We start from the raw sequence: 19,172 nt of genomic DNA on the forward strand, positions 1-19,172 counted from the left end.
TTTTTTGAAATGCTTAAAATGACCTAAAACGTACTCTGTTTTGGTCAAAAAGTGATTTTTAGCATTTTAAAATTTTGACGCGCGCGTACGCGCGCGTCGTGACCTTCAGGTGACCTTTGATGACATGACCTGATGACCTTTGATCTGAAGTTTATGTCATGTGAATTTGATTTATTTTTGATAATTGATAATGGAGATATGATTGATAATGTGATTTTACAAAATGGCGTCTAGATGACGTCATGATGACGTCATGACATTAAGATTCTTGCAGAATTGAGGTCTTATTGATGTTGATATGTGGTGATATTTTGATGATTATTGAATATGAACTTTCTGAGATTTGCTGTCCACAAGAAATGGAGGAAATAAAAATAAGAAATAAAAATAAACTAGATTTTAATTCGTCATGCGGACGAATTAGGTGGTCTGTCGTATAGATAGATAAACAGGAAAAAAATATTTAAACAGATATTAGATTGAAAAATAGATAGACAAACAGATTTACATAATCAAACAGATACATACAAGAAAGATAATTATATTAGATGGATGGAGTGATGGATGGAGAGATAAATTATAGGTGGTTATATTAATAAAACATAGACATATAAAGATAGATATAGAGAGACAGACATATAGATAGAGAGACAGACATATAGATAGATAGATAGAGAGACAGACTTATAGATAGAGAGATAGATTGATAGATATATAGATATATAGATAGATAGAGAGATGATTGGTGGTTATATTAATAAAACATATATAAACATATAGATAGAAAGAGAGACAGACAGATAGATAGATAGACAGATAGATAGACAGACATATATATAGATAGAGAGACAGACATATCATGAAGCTATTACGAGCTATCTCGTAATAGCTTCATGCTGCGTGGTCCTATCGCGTTATGTAAGCGGGCTCTAACTTTCGCCTGGCGGCTCGCCAATTGATGTTAGATATCGTTCCTTCGCCCGAAGGAAGCGATAACAAAGGATTAAGAGAGAAATTGGAAGATGGTTCTCCTTCTCGTGATAGCTTCATGGATAGATAGACAGACATATAGATAGACAAACATATAGATAGACAGAGAGACAGAAATATAGATAGATAGAGAGACAGACATATAGATAGATATATAGATAGATAGATAGATAGATAGATAGATAGATAGATAGACATATAGATAGATAAAGAGACAGACATATAGATTGATAGAGATCGAGACAGAGATAGATAGAGAGACAGACATATAGATGAATAGAGAGACAGACATATAGATAGATAGATAGATAGATAGATAGACAGATAGATAGATAGATAGAGAGACAGACAGACAGATAGATAGATAGATATATAGATAGATAGATAGATAGATAGAGACAGGCAGATGGATGGATAGATAGATAGACATATCTAAACAGATAGATACATATATATTAGACAGAGAGAGAGAGAGAGAGATAAACAGACAGATAGATATACAATGTAGGTAGATAGACAGACAGACATATGGATAGATAGAGAGAGAGGGACGTATTCAAACAGAAAGATATATATTAGACAGAGAGATAGATATGTCATGTAGGTAGATAGACAGACAGATAAATAGATATGATATAAAAAAGTAATTATAATCTGTTTTATTTTGCAATATTTTAGCTATTATTTGTTAGAATTCTTATAATTGATCGTGGGCAAGATAGCTAAAAAAAAAAAAAAAAAAAAAAAAATCATGTTCACCCGCGGACTCGAACCCCTGCCTGCATGATGGAATGAGAAGTAAGTCTGACGCCTAACCGATTGAGCTAGAATATTTCCCATAGACTTAACACGTAAGCAAAACACCAGAATCTGAAATCCAATCTTGCAAGTGAATTACGGGCATGATCCCGACATCTGATCGGAAAATTAAGGAAACGCAACCGAAAGCTTAGAATCTCAGCTACAACATACTAAAAGCTCAGGGATAACTAGCAACAAAAATTGGAGATATGGCTTACGAAATAGAAGAATGTAGAATCTAGTTTTGAGAAAAAGTCATGTCCCATAGAGATTACACGCAAAATGAGTACAAATGACATGCCATTATTATTTGCAATTTTTGAGGATGATCTGTTTATCAAAATGAAAAATAAAGGCAATAACTCAGAAAGAGTAAGAACTAAGCTACAACATATCAAAAATTGGGTGAAAATTGACCAATATTCACGGAGTTAGAGCAAGATTTGCATAATTATAATGACGTCATAATAGGCAAAATGGATTTTTTGAATTCCGACGCCATTTTGATGACGTCATAATATAATTGAGGGTCAAATGAGACATGAAATTATATCTCTAGTTCATACTCTATCAAAATATGAAAAAAAAATTGGGGGTCCCCACGCGTTCTGAAGAGCTACAGCGGATTTTCTATAGGCATGTTTTTGCCCATATATGGCCTATAGTGAGAGCTCGCGCGCACACGTGCTGCAAACTTTAACGGGTGTTAATTTCCTTATTAATGGTCGTAGAAGGTTGATCAAGGTATCAAATTGCTCAAAATTATATGATCAATGCAATAAAATAAAAAAAACGGTGTTTCTGAGTTGCATTCAAGGCGTTACGCGCGGAAACGCGCGCGCATACGTTTGCGCGCGCAATTTTTTGAAATGCTTAAAATGACCTAAAACGTACTCTGTTTTGGTCAAAAAGTGATTTTTAGCATTTTAAAATTTTGACGCGCGCGTACGCGCGCGTCGTGACCTTCAGGTGACCTTTGATGACATGACCTGATGACCCTTGATCTGAAGTTTATGTCATGTGAATTTGATTTATTTTTGATAATTGATAATGGAGATATGATTGATAATGTGATTTTACAAAATGGCGTCTAGATGACGTCATGATGACGTCATGACATTAAGATTCTTGCAGAATTGAGGTCTTATAGATGTTGATATGTGGTGATATTTTGATGATTATTGAATATGAACTTTCTGAGATTTGCTGTCCACAAGAAATGGAGGAAATAAAAATAAGAAATAAATAAAAACTAGAAATTTAATTCGTCATGAGGACGAATTAGGTGGTCTGTCTTCAATTTTTATGATCATGCTCATTTTCAATTCAATGATCCAATATAATGTTAATGTAAAATGATGTATTAAGATATGAATTGATGAATGAAGTACTGATGAACTGATAGATTGAACTGATGTGAAATGAACTGAATTGATGAGCTAAACTGATGAATGAATTACTGATGAACTGATAGATTGAACTGTGACCTGAACTGAAGTGATAACTTAACTGATGAACAAAATACTGAGAAATGATTATGATCAAAATCATGATCATAATGAAATCTAATGAAAATATAGATATAGAGAAGGAGAGAGAGAGACGGGTTATAGTCATGTAAAAATACATGAGGTGGACCGAAGGATGAAAGAGGAATCATGATCAGAATGCATACACTTGGAAGAGAGATAGATATGTCATGTAGGTAGATAGACAGACAGATAAATAGATATGATATAAAAAAGTAATTATAATCTGTTTTATTTTGCAATATTTTAGCTATTATTTGTTAGAATTCTTATAATTGATCGTGGGCAAGATAGCTAAAAAAAAAAAAAAAAAAAAAAAAATCATGTTCACCCGCGGACTCGAACCCCTGCCTGCATGATGGAATGAGAAGTAAGTCTGACGCCTAACCGATTGAGCTAGAATATTTCCCATAGACTTAACACGTAAGCAAAACACCAGAATCTCAAATCCAATCTTGCAAGTGAATTACGGGCATGATCCCGACATCTGATCGGAAAATGAAGGAAACGCAACCGAAAGCTTAGAATCTCAGCTACAACATACTAAAAGCTCAGGGATAACTAGCAACAAAAATTGGAGATATGGCTTACGAAATAGAAGAATGTAGAATCTAGTTTTGAGAAAAAGTCATGTCCCATAGAGATTACACGCAAAATGAGTAAAAATGACATGCCATTATTATTTGCAATTTTTGAGGATGATTTGTCTATCAAAATGAAATAAAAAGGCAATAAATCAGAAAGAGTAAGAACTAAGCTACAACATATCAAAAATTGGGTGAAAATTGACCAATATTCACGGAGTTAGAGTAAGATTTGCATAATTATAATGACGTCATAATAGGCAAAATGGATTTTTTGAATTCCGACGCCATTTTGATGACGTCATAATATAATTGAGGGTCAAATGAGACATGAAATTATATCTCTAGTTCATACTCTATCAAAATAGGAAAAAAAAATTGGGGGTCCCCATGCGTTCTGAAGAGCTACAGCGGATTTTCTATAGGCATGTTTTTGCCCATATATGGCCTATAGTGAGAGCTCGCGCGCACACGTGCTGCAAACTTTAACGGGTGTTAATTTCCTTATTAATGGTCGTAGAAGGTTGATCAAGGTATCAAATTGCTCAAAATTATATGATCAATGCAATGAAATAAAAAAAAACGGTGTTTCTGAGTTGCATTGAGGCGTTACGCGCGGAAACGCGCGCGCATACGTTTGCGCGCGCAATTTTTTGAAATGCTTAAAATGACCTAAAACGTACTCTGTTTTGGTCAAAAAGTGATTTTTAGCATTTTAAAATTTTGACGCGCGCGTACGCGCGCGTCGTGACCTTCAGGTGACCTTTGATGACATGACCTGATGACCCTTGATCTGAAGTTTATGTCATGTGAATTTGATTTATTTTTGATAATTGATAATGGAGATATGATTGATAATGTGATTTTACAAAATGGCGTCTAGATGACGTCATGATGACGTCATGACATTAAGATTCTTGCAGAATTGAGGTCTTATTGATGTTGATATGTGGTGATATTTTGATGATTATTGAATATAAACTTTCTGAGATTTGCTGTCCACAAGAAATGGAGGAAATAAAAATAAGAAATAAAAATAAATAAAAATAAATAAAAATAAATAAAGAAAGAAAATTCGGACAAACATAAAAGGTGATCTGTCATAGACAGACCACCTAATAATAAATAAAGAAAGAAAATTCGGACAAACATAAGAGGTGATCTGTCATAGACAGACCACCTAACTAGATTTTAATTCGTCATGCGGACGAATTAGGTGGTCTGTCGTATAGATAGATAAACAGGAAAAAAATATTTAAACAGATATTAGATTGAAAAATAGATAGACAAACAGATTTACATAATCAAACAGATACATACAAGAAAGATAATTATATTAGATGGATGGAGTGATGGATGGAGAGATAAATTATAGGTGGTTATATTAATAAAACAGACATATATAGATAGATATAGAGAGACAGACATATAGATAGAGAGACAGACATATAGATAGATAGAGAGACAGACTTATAGATAGAGAGATAGATTGATAGATATATAGATATATAGATAGATAGAGAGATGATTGGTGGTTATATTAATAAAACATATATAAACATATAGATAGAAAGAGAGACAGACAGATAGATAGATAGACAGATAGACAGACAGACATATATATAGATAGAGAGACAGACATATCATGAAGCTATTACGAGCTATCTCGTAATAGCTTCATGCTGCGTGGTCCTATCGCGTTATGTAAGCGGGCTCTAACTTTCGCCTGGCGGCTCGCCACTTGATGTTAGATATCGTTCCTTCGCCCGAAGGAAGCGATAACAAAGGATTAAGAGAGAAATTGGAAGATGGTTCTCCTTCTCGTGATAGCTTCATGGATAGATAGACAGACATATAGATAGACAAACATATAGATAGACAGAGAGACAGAAATATAGATAGATAGAGAGACAGACATATAGATAGATATATAGATAGATAGATAGATAGATAGATAGATAGATAGACATATAGATAGATACAGAGACAGACATATAGATTGATAGAGATCGAGACAGAGATAGATAGAGAGACAGACATATAGATGAATAGAGAGACAGACATATAGATAGATAGATAGATAGATAGACAGATAGATAGATAGATAGAGAGACAGACAGACAGATAGATAGATAGATATATAGATAGATAGATAGATAGAGACAGGCAGATGGATGGATAGATAGATAGACATATCTAAACAGATAGATACATATATATTAGACAGAGAGAGAGAGAGAGAGATAAACAGACAGATAGATATACAATGTAGGTAGATAGACAGACAGACATATGGATAGATAGAGAGAGAGGGACGTATTCAAACAGAAAGATATATATTAGACAGAGAGATAGATATGTCATGTAGGTAGATAGACAGACAGATGAATAGATATGATATTAAAAAGTAATTATAATCTGTTTTATTTTGCAATATTTTAGCTATTATTTGTTAGAATTCTTATAATTGATCGTGGGCAAGATAGCTAAAAAAAAAAAAAAAAAAAAAAAAATCATGTTCACCCGCGGACTCGAACCCCTGCCTGCATGATGGAATGAGAAGTAAGTCTGACGCCTAACCGATTGAGCTAGAATATTTCCCATAGACTTCACACGTAAGCAAAACACCAGAATCTCAAATCCAATCTTGCAAGTGAATTACGGGCATGATCCCGACATCTGATCGGAAAATGAAGGAAACGCAACCGAAAGCTTAGAATCTCAGCTACAACATACTAAAAGCTCAGGGATAACTAGCAACAAAAATTGGAGATATGGCTTACGAAATAGAAGAATGTAGAATCTAGTTTTGAGAAAAAGTCATGTCCCATAGAGATTACACGCAAAATGAGTAAAAATGACATGCCATTATTATTTGCAATTTTTGAGGATGATTTGTCTATCAAAATGAAAAATAAAGGCAATAATTCAGAAAGAGTAAGAACTAAGCTACAACATATCAAAAATTGGGTGAAAATTGACCAATATTCACGGAGTTAGAGCAAGATTTGCATAATTATAATGACGTCATAATAGGCAAAATGGATTTTTTGAATTCCGACGCCATTTTGATGACGTCATAATATAATTGAGGGTCAAATGAGACATGAAATTATATCTCTAGTTCATACTCTATCAAAATATGAAAAAAAAATTGGGGGTCCCCATGCGTTCTGAAGAGCTACAGCGGATTTTCTATAGGCATGTTTTTGCCCATATATGGCCTATAGTGAGAGCTCGCGCGCACACGTGCTGGAAACTTTAACGGGTGTTAATTTCCTTATTAATGGTCGTAGAAGGTTGATCAAGGTATCAAATTGCTCAAAATTATATGATCAATGCAATGAAATAAAAAAAACGGTGTTTCTGAGTTGCATTCAAGGCGTTACGCGCGAAAACGCGCGCGCATACGTTTGCGCGCGCAATTTTTTGAAATGCTTAAAATGACCTAAAACGTACTCTGTTTTGGTCAAAAAGTGATTTTTAGCATTTTAAAATTTTGACGCGCGCGTACGCGCGCTCGTCGTGACCTTCAGGTGACCTTTGATGACATGACCTGATGACCCTTGATCTGAAGTTTATGTCATGTGAATTTGATTTATTTTTTATGATTGATAATGGAGATATGATTGATAATGTGATTTTACAAAATGGCGTCTAGATGACGTCATGATGACGTCATGACATTAAGATTCTTGCAGAATTGAGGTCTTATTGATGTTGATATGTGCTGATATTTTGATGATTATTGAATATGAACTTTCTGAGATTTGCTGTCCACAAGAAATGGAGGAAATAAAAATAAGAAATAAATAAAAACTAGATTTTAATTCGTCATGCGGACGAATTAGGTGGTCTGTCGTATAGATAGATAAACAGGAAAAAAATATTTAAACAGATATTAGATTGAAAAATAGATAGACAAACAGATTTACATAATCAAACAGATACATACAAGAAAGATAATTATATTAGATGGATGGAGTGATGGATGGAGAGATAAATTATAGGTGGTTATATTAATAAAACATAGACATATATAGATAGATATAGAGAGACAGACATATAGATAGAGAGACAGACATATAGATAAATAGAGAGACAGACTTATAGATAGAGAGATAGATTGATAGATATATAGATATATAGATAGATAGAGAGATGATTGGTGGTTATATTAATAAAACATATATAAACATATAGATAGAAAGAGAGACAGACAGATAGATAGATAGACAGATAGATAGACAGACATATATATAGATAGAGAGACAGACATATCATGAAGCTATTACGAGCTATCTCGTAATAGCTTCATGCTGCGTGGTCCTATCGCGTTATGTAAGCGGGCTCTAACTTTCGCCTGGCGGCTCGCCAATTGATGTTAGATATCGTTCCTTCGCCCGAAGGAAGCGATAACAAAGGATTAAGAGAGAAATTGGAAGATGGTTCTCCTTCTCGTGATAGCTTCATGGATAGATAGACAGACATATAGATAGACAAACATATAGATAGACAGAGAGACAGAAATATAGATAGATAGAGAGACAGACATATAGATAGATATATAGATAGATAGATAGATAGATAGATAGATAGATAGATAGACATATAGATAGATACAGAGACAGACATATAGATTGATAGAGATCGAGACAGAGATAGATAGAGAGACAGACATATAGATGAATAGAGAGACAGACATATAGATAGATAGATAGATAGACAGATAGATAGATAGATAGAGAGACAGACAGACAGATAGATAGATAGATATATAGATAGATAGATAGATAGAGACAGGCAGATGGATGGATAGATAGATAGACATATCTAAACAGATAGATACATATATATTAGACAGAGAGAGAGAGAGAGAGATAAACAGACAGATAGATATACAATGTAGGTAGATAGACAGACAGACATATGGATAGATAGAGAGAGAGGGACGTATTCAAACAGAAAGATATATATTAGACAGAGAGATAGATATGTCATGTAGGTAGATAGACAGACAGATAAATAGATATGATATAAAAAAGTAATTATAATCTGTTTTATTTTGCAATATTTTAGCTATTATTTGTTAGAATTCTTATAATTGATCGTGGGCAAGATAGCTAAAAAAAAAAAAAAAAAAAAAAAATCATGTTCACCCGCGGACTCGAACCCCTGCCTGCATGATGGAATGAGAAGTAAGTCTGACGCCTAACCGATTGAGCTAGAATATTTCCCATAGACTTAACACGTAAGCAAAACACCAGAATCTCAAATCCAATCTTGCAAGTGAATTACGGGCATGATCCCGACATCTGATCGGAAAATGAAGGAAACGCAACCGAAAGCTTAGAATCTCAGCTACAACATACTAAAAGCTCAGGGATAACTAGCAACAAAAATTGGAGATATGGCTTACGAAATAGAAGAATGTAGAATCTAGTTTTGAGAAAAAGTCATGTCCCATAGAGATTACACGCAAAATGAGTAAAAATGACATGCCATTATTATTTGCAATTTTTGAGGATGATCTGTTTATCGAAATGAAAAATAAAGGCAATAACTCAGAAAGAGTAAGAACTAAGCTACAACATATCAAAAATTGGGTGAAAATTGACCAATATTCACGGAGTTAGAGCAAGATTTGCATAATTATAATGACGTCATAATAGGCAAAATGGATTTTTTGACTTCCGACGCCATTTTGATGACGTCATAATATAATTGAGGGTCAAATGAGACATGAAATTATATCTCTAGTTCATACTCTATCAAAATATGAAAAAAAAATTGGGGGTCCCCACGCGTTCTGAAGAGCTACAGCGGATTTTCTATAGGCATGTTTTTGCCCATATATGGCCTATAGTGAGAGCTCGCGCGCACACGTGCTGCAAACTTTAACGGGTGTTAATTTCCTTATTAATGGTCGTAGAAGGTTGATCAAGGTATCAAATTGCTCAAAATTATATGATCAATGCAATGAAATAAAAAAAACGGTGTTTCTGAGTTGCATTCAAGGCGTTACGCGCGGAAACGCGCGCGCATACGTTTGCGCGCGCAATTTTTTAAAATGCTTAAAATGACCTAAAACGTACTCTCTTTTGGTCAAAAAGTGATTTTTAGCATTTTAAAATTTTGACGCGCGCGTACGCGCGCGTCGTGACCTTCAGGTGACCTTTGATGACATGACCTGATGACCCTTGATCTGAAGTTTATGTCATGTGAATTTGATTTTTTTTTGATAATTGATAATGGAGATATGATTGATAATGTGATTTTACAAAATGGCGTCTAGATGACGTCATGATGACGTCATGACATTAAGATTCTTGCAGAATTGAGGTCTTAATGATGTTGATATGTGGTGATATTTTGATGATTATTGAATATCAACTTTCTGAGATTTGCTGTCCACAAGAAATGGAGGAAATAAAAATAAGAAATAACTAGATTTTAATTCGTCATGCGGACGAATTAGGTGGTCTGTCGTATAGATAGATAAACAGGAAAAAAATATTTAAACAGATATTAGATTGAAAAATAGATAGACAAACAGATTTACATAATCAAACAGATACATACAAGAAAGATAATTATATTAGATGGATGGAGTGATGGATGGAGAGATAAATTATAGGTGGTTATATTAATAAAACATAGACATATATAGATAGATATAGAGAGACAGACATATAGATAGAGAGACAGACATATAGATAGATAGAGAGACAGACTTATAGATAGAGAGATAGATTGATAGATATATAGATATATAGATAGATAGAGAGATGATTGGTGGTTATATTAATAAAACATATATAAACATATAGATAGAAAGAGAGACAGACAGATAGATAGATAGACAGATAGATAGACAGACATATATATAGATAGAGAGACAGACATATCATGAAGCTATTACGAGCTATCTCGTAATAGCTTCATGCTGCGTGGTCCTATCGCGTTATGTAAGCGGGCTCTAACTTTCGCCTGGCGGCTCGCCAATTGATGTTAGATATCGTTCCTTCGCCCGAAGGAAGCGATAACAAAGGATTAAGAGAGAAATTGGAAGATGGTTCTCCTTCTCGTGATAGCTTCATGGATAGATAGACAGACATATAGATAGACAAACATATAGATAGACAGAGAGACAGAAATATAGATAGATAGAGAGACAGACATATAGATAGATATATAGATAGATAGATAGATAGATAGATAGATAGATAGATAGATAGACATATAGATAGATACAGAGACAGACATATAGATTGATAGAGATCGAGACAGAGATAGATAGAGAGACAGACATATAGATGAATAGAGAGACAGACATATAGATAGATAGATAGATAGATAGACAGATAGATAGATAGATAGAGAGACAGACAGACAGATAGATAGATAGATATATAGATAGATAGATAGATAGAGACAGGCAGATGGATGGATAGATAGATAGACATATCTAAACAGATAGATACATATATATTAGACAGAGAGAGAGAGAGAGAGATAAACAGACAGATAGATATACAATGTAGGTAGATAGACAGACAGACATATGGATAGATAGAGAGGGACGTATTCAAACAGAAAGATATATATTAGACAGAGAGATAGATATGTCATGTAGGTAGATAGACAGACAGATAAATAGATATGATATAAAAAAGTAATTATAATCTGTGTTATTTTGCAATATTTTAGCTTTTATTTGTTAGAATTCTTATAATTGATCGTGGGCAAGATAGCTAAAAAAAAAAAAAAAAAAAAAAAAATCATGTTCACCCGCGGACTCGAACCCCTGCCTGCATGATGGAATGAGAAGTAAGTCTGACGCCTAACCGATTGAGCTAGAATATTTCCCATAGACTTAACACGTAAGCAAAACACCAGAATCTCAAATCCAATCTTGCAAGTGAATTACGGGCATGATCCCGACATCTGATCGGAAAATGAAGGAAACGCAACCGAAAGCTTAGAATCTCAGCTACAACATACTAAAAGCTCAGGGATAACTAGCAACAAAAATTGGAGATATGGCTTACGAAATAGAAGAATGTAGAATCTAGTTTTGAGAAAAAGTCATGTCCCATAGAGATTACACGCAAAATGAGTAAAAATGACATGCCATTATTATTTGCAATTTTTGAGGATGATTTGTCTATCAAAATGAAAAATAAAGGCAATAACTCAGAAAGAGTAAGAACTAAGCTACAACATATCAAAAATTGGGTGAAAATTGACCAATATTTACGGAGTTAGAGCAAGATTTGCATAATTATAATGACGTCATAATAGGCAAAATTGATTTTTTGAATTCCGACGCCATTTTGATGACGTCATAATATACTTGAGGGTCAAATGAGACATGAAATTATATCTCTAGTTCATACTCTATCAAAATATGAAAAAAAAATTGGGGGTCCCCATGCGTTCTGAAGAGCTACAGCGGATTTTCTATAGGCATGTTTTTGCCCATATATGGCCTATAGTGAGAGCTCGCGCGCACACGTGCTGCAAACTTTAACGGGTGTTAATTTCCTTATTAATGGTCGTAGAAGGTTGATCAAGGTATCAAATTGCTCAAAATTATATGATCAATGCAATGATATAAAAAAAAACGGTGTTTCTGAGTTGCATTGAGGCGTTACGCGCGGAAACGCGCGCGCATACGTTTGCGCGCGCAATTTTTTGAAATGCTTAAAATGACCTAAAACGTACTCTGTTTTGGTCAAAAAGTGATTTTTAGCATTTTAAAATTTTGACGCGCGCGTCGTGACCTACAGATGACCTTTGATGACATGACCTGATGACCCTTGATCTGAAGTTTATGTCATGTGAATTTGATCGATTTTTGATAATTGATAATGGAGATATGATTGATAATGTGATTTTACAAAATGGCGTCTAGATGACGTCATGATGACGTCATGACATTAAGATTCTTGCAGAATTGAGGTCTTAATGATGTTGATATGTGGTGATATTTTGATGATTATTGAATATGAACTTTCTGAGATTTGCTGTCCACAAGAAATGGAGGAAATAAAAATAAGAAATAAATAAAAATAAAGAAAGAAAATTCGGACAAACATAAGAGGTGATCTGTCATAGACAGACCACCTAATAAAGAAAGAAAATTCGGACAAACATAAGAGGTGATCTGTCATAGACAGACCACCTAATTATATTAGATGGATGGAGTGATGGATGGAGAGATAAATTATAGGTGGTTATATTAATAAAACATAGACATATAAAGATAGATATAGAGAGACAGACATATAGATAGAGAGACAGACATATAGATAGATAGAGAGACAGACTTATAGATAGAGAGATAGATTGATAGATATATAGATATATAGATAGATAGAGAGATGATTGGTGGTTATATTAATAAAACATATATAAACATATAGATAGAAAGAGAGACAGACAGATAGATAGATAGACAGATAGATAGACAGACATATATATAGATAGAGAGACAGACATATCATGAAGCTATTACGAGCTATCTCGTAATAGCTTCATGCTGCGTGGTCCTATCGCGTTATGTAAGCGGGCTCTAACTTTCGCCTGGCGGCTCGCCAATTGATGTTAGATATCGTTCCTTCGCCCGAAGGAAGCGATAACAAAGGATTAAGAGAGAAATTGGAAGATGGTTCTCCTTCTCGTGATAGCTTCATGGATAGATAGACAGACATATAGATAGACAAACATATAGATAGACAGAGAGACAGAAATATAGATAGATAGAGAGACAGACATATAGATAGATATATAGATAGATAGATAGATAGATAGATAGATAGATAGATAGATAGACATATAGATAGATACAGAGACAGACATATAGATTGATAGAGATCGAGACAGAGATAGATAGAGAGACAGACATATAGATGAATAGAGAGACAGACATATAGATAGATAGATAGATAGACAGATAGATAGATAGATAGAGAGACAGACAGACAGATAGATAGATAGATATATAGATAGATAGATAGATAGAGACAGGCAGATGGATGGATAGATAGATAGACATATCTAAACAGATAGATACATATATATTAGACAGAGAGAGAGAGAGAGAGATAAACAGACAGATAGATATACAATGTAGGTAGATAGACAGACAGACATATGGATAGATAGAGAGAGAGGGACGTATTCAAACAGAAAGATATATATTAGACAGAGAGATAGATATGTCATGTAGGTAGATAGACAGACAGATAAATAGATATGATATAAAAAAGTAATTATAATCTGTTTTATTTTGCAATATTTTAGCTATTATTTGTTAGAATTCTTATAATTGATCGTGGGCAAGATAGCTAAAAAAAAAAAAAAAAAAAAAAAATCATGTTCACCCGCGGACTCGAACCCCTGCCCGCATGATGGAATGAGAAGCAAGTCTGACGCCTAACCGATTGAGCTAGAATATTTCCCATAGACTTTACACGTAAGCAAAACACGAGAATCTCAAATCCAATTTTGAAAGCGAAATACGGGCATGATCTCGGCATCTGATCGGAAAATGGAGACCACACTTGCGATAGCTTACAATCTCAGCTACAACATACTCCAAGCTCAGAGAAAACTGACTAACAGAAATGGAGATATGGCTCGCGAAATAGAGGAATGTAAAATCCAGTTTTGAGAAAAAGTCATTTCCCATAGAGATTACACGCAAAATGAGTAAAAATGACATGCCATTATTATTTGCAATTTTTGAGGATGATTTGTCTATCAAAATGAAAAATAAAGGCAATAATTCAGAAAGAGTAAGAACTAAGCTACAACATATCAAAAATTGGGTGAAAATTAACCAATATTCACGGAGTTAGAGCAAGATTTGCATAATTATAATGACGTCATAATAGGCAAAATGGATTTTTTGAATTCCGACGCCATTTTGATGACGTCATAATATACTTGAGGGTCAAATGAGACATGAAATTATATCTCTAGTTCATACTCTATCAAAATATGAAAAAAAAATTGGGGGTCCCCATGCGTTCTGAAGAGCTACAGCGGATTTTCTATAGGCATGTTTTTGCCCATATATGGCCTATAGTGAGAGCTCGCGCGCACACGTGCTGCAAACTTTAACGGGTGTTAATTTCCTTATTAATGGTCGTAGACGGTTGATCAAGGTATCAAATTGCTCAAAATTATATGATCAATGCAATGAAATAAAAAAAAACGGTGTTTCTGAGTCGCATTGAGGCGTTACGCGCGGAAACGCGCGCGCATACGTTTGCGCGCGCAATTTTTTGAAATGCTTAAAATGACCTAAAACGTACTCTGTTTTGGTCAAAAAGTGATTTTGAGCATTTTAAAATTTTGACGCGCGCGTACGCGCGCGTCGTGACCTTCAGGTGACCTTTGATGACATGACCTGATGACCCTTGATCTGAAGTTTATGTCATGTGAATTTGATTTATTTTTGATAATTGATAATGGAGATATGATTGATAATGTGATTTTACAAAATGGCGTCTAGATGACGTCATGATGACGTCATGACATTAAGATTCTTGCAGAATTGAGGTCTTATTGATGTTGATATGTGCTGATATTTTGATGATTATTGAATATGAACTTTCTGAGATTTGCTGTCCACAAGAAATGGAGGAAATAAAAATAAGAAATAAAAACTAGATTTTAATTCGTCATGCGGACGAATTAGGTGGTCTGTCGTATAGATAGATAAACAGGAAAAAAATATTTAAACAGATATTAGATTGAAAAATAGATAGACAAACAGATTTACATAATCAAACAGATACATACAAGAAAGATAATTATATTAGATGGATGGAGTGATGGATGGAGAGATAAATTATAGGTGGTTATATTAATAAAACATAGACATATATAGATAGATATAGAGAGACAGACATATAGATAGATATATAGATAGATATATAGATAGATAGATAGATACTATCTATCTATCTATATATCTATCTATAGACATATAGATAGATACAGAGACAGACATATAGATTGATAGAGAGACATAAACAGATAGAGAGACAGACATATAGATAGATATATAGATAGATAGATAGATAGATAGATAGATAGATAGATAGACATATAGATAGATACAGAGACAGACATATAGATTGATAGAGATCGAGACAGAGATAGATAGAGAGACAGACATATAGATGAATAGAGAGACAGACATATAGATAGATAGATAGATAGATAGACAGATAGATAGATAGATAGAGAGACAGACAGACAGATAGATAGATAGATATATAGATAGATAGATAGATAGAGACAGGCAGATGGATGGATAGATAGATAGACATATCTAAACAGATAGATACATATATATTAGACAGAGAGAGAGAGAGAGAGATAAACAGACAGATAGATATACAATGTAGGTAGATAGACAGACAGACATATGGATAGATAGAGAGAGAGGGACGTATTCAAACAGAAAGATATATATTAGACAGAGAGATAGATATGTCATGTAGGTAGATAGACAGACAGATAAATAGATATGATATAAAAAAGTAATTATAATCTGTTTTATTTTGCAATATTTTAGCTATTAATTGTTAGAATTCTTATAATTGATCGTGGGCAAGATAGCTAAAAAAAAAAAAAAAAAAAAAAAAATCATGTTCACCCGCGGACTCGAACCCCTGCCTGCATGATGGAATGAGAAGTAAGTCTGACGCCTAACCGATTGAGCTAGAATATTTCCCATAGACTTAACACGTAAGCAAAACACCAGAATCTCAAATCCAATCTTGCAAGTGAATTACGGGCATGATCCCGACATCTGATCGGAAAATGAAGGAAACGCAACCGAAAGCTTAGAATCTCAGCTACAACATACTAAAAGCTCAGGGATAACTAGCAACAAAAATTGGAGATATGGCTTACGAAATAGAAGAATGTAGAATCTAGTTTTGAGAAAAAGTCATGTCCCATAGAGATTACACGCAAAATGAGTAAAAATGACATGCCATTATTATTTGCAATTTTTGAGGATGATTTGTCTATCAAAATGAAAAATAAAGGCAATAACTCAGAAAGAGTAAGAACTAAGCTACAACATATCAAAAATTGGGTGAAAATTGACCAATATTCACGGAGTTAGAGCAAGATTTGCATAATTATAATGACGTCATAATAGGCAAAATGGATTTTTTGAATTCCGACGCCATTTTGATGACGTCATAATATACTTGAGGGTCAAATGAGACATGAAATTATATCTCTAGTTCATACTCTATCAAAATATGAAAAAAAAATTGGGGGTCCCCATGCGTTCTGAAGAGCTACAGCGGATTTTCTATAGGCATGTTTTTGCCCATATATGGCCTATAGTGAGAGCTCGCGCGCACACGTGCTGCAAACTTTAACGGGTGTTAATTTCCTTATTAATGGTCGTAGAAGGTTGATCAAGGTATCAAATTGCTCAAAATTATATGATCAATGCAATGAAATAAAAAAAACGGTGTTTCTGAGTTGCATTCAAGGCGTTACGCGCGGAAACGCGCGCGCATACGTTTGCGCGCGCAATTTTTTGAAATGCTTAAAATGACCTAAAACGTACTCTGTTTTGGTCAAAAAGTGATTTTTTGCATTTTAAAATTTTGACGCGCGCGTACGCGCGCGTTGTGACCTTCAGGTGACCTTTGATGACATGACCTGATGACCCTTGATCTGAAGTTTATGTCATGTGAATTTGATTTATTTTTGATAATTGATAATGGAGATATGATTGATAATGTGATTTTACAAAATGGCGTCTAGATGACGTCATGATGACGTCATGACATTAAGATTCTTGCAGAATTGAGGTCTTATTGATGTTGATATGTGCTGATATTTTGATGATTATTGAATATGAACTTTCTGAGATTTGCTGTCCACAAGAAATGGAGGAAATAAAAATAAGAAACTAGATATTTAATTCGTCATTGGGACGAATTAGGTGGTCTGTCAGTCAACTTGTCAATCATAATCATGAATATTATCATAATTATCATGATGGTCATCAGTAGCATAATCATGTCATAATAGAGAATGATGGTGATGATGGTAATGTTAAAAAACGATGAGAAAGAGAGAAAGAAAATCTTTCCTCTTTTTTTAACCTCTCTCTCTCTGTCTCTCTCGTATTGGTTTTCTTTCTTTTCTTTTTCTTTTTTATCTTCTTTTTTTTTTTTAAGCATACATGAATAGTCATTAAAAACGTCATCATAATTGATGTCATCATCATCATGATCATCAATATGTTCGTGACCATTAAATATGTACCAGAGATGAGCAATATAACAATAATGATCATGAATATCATCATTATCATCATGGTCATCAACAGCATTATCATGATCATTATCATTATCCTTTTCCTAAAAGAAAAGAGCATAGGAAATGGAAATAATCTGTGATAATGATAATCATGATTATAATAGTGAAGTATTAAATGAAGTAATAAAATTCAGTTGATGTTTGAATTGATAATTAAGAAGATAATGGTGATGATAATGATAATGATGGTGATGATGATGATGATGATGATGGTGATAGTGATGATGATGATAATGATTATGATGATGATAATGATTATGATGATAATGATTATGATGATGATAATGATAATTTAGAAATTTTATTTTATTGACAACTTTGATCATGAGAACTAAATAAGCACTCTTGAAATTTAAATAATTGAACATGTGTCAAAGCTATGTAAAGCTCCCTCCCCAATTTAGTCTTTGATGTCAAGTTTATCATCACTCTAAACAAAAGACTTCCAAGAATTGAGTGACTCCTCACCACTCGTGCACTTATTTGAAAGAGAAAGGTTTATGAACCATTGCCTGTCAGTCTCATTGTCTACCACGCAAATCCCTGCCCATGAATGCTTCAGACCCTTTAATTTGTTGACTGTGAATCAGTACCTTTGTCAGAGAAGAGACCACCTGGAGGACATTAGCACCCGTAAATAATGTAATTAAAGTCTGTCCTGGGTCACTTTGAATAAAGTTGTTTATTATCATCCGAACAATTTTATTGTTATCATGGCAAATCATTTGAATAATAGAAAAAATATGGAAAAAATCCAAGGATAATTAAAAAAAAAAAAAAAGTGGGGAAGGTCGAGACTTAATACAATGAGGGACAAAATGATGTCAAAAATGGGAAAAATGAAGTACTTGTCCTTTAACGCACCTCTTTTACGTTTCCTTTTTCCCCGCTTTTA

The sequence above is a fragment of the Lytechinus pictus genome, chromosome 12 (genome assembly GCF_037042905.1).
Source record: "Lytechinus pictus isolate F3 Inbred chromosome 12, Lp3.0, whole genome shotgun sequence".
In the NCBI taxonomy this organism is placed as follows: domain Eukaryota; kingdom Metazoa; phylum Echinodermata; class Echinoidea; order Temnopleuroida; family Toxopneustidae; genus Lytechinus; species Lytechinus pictus.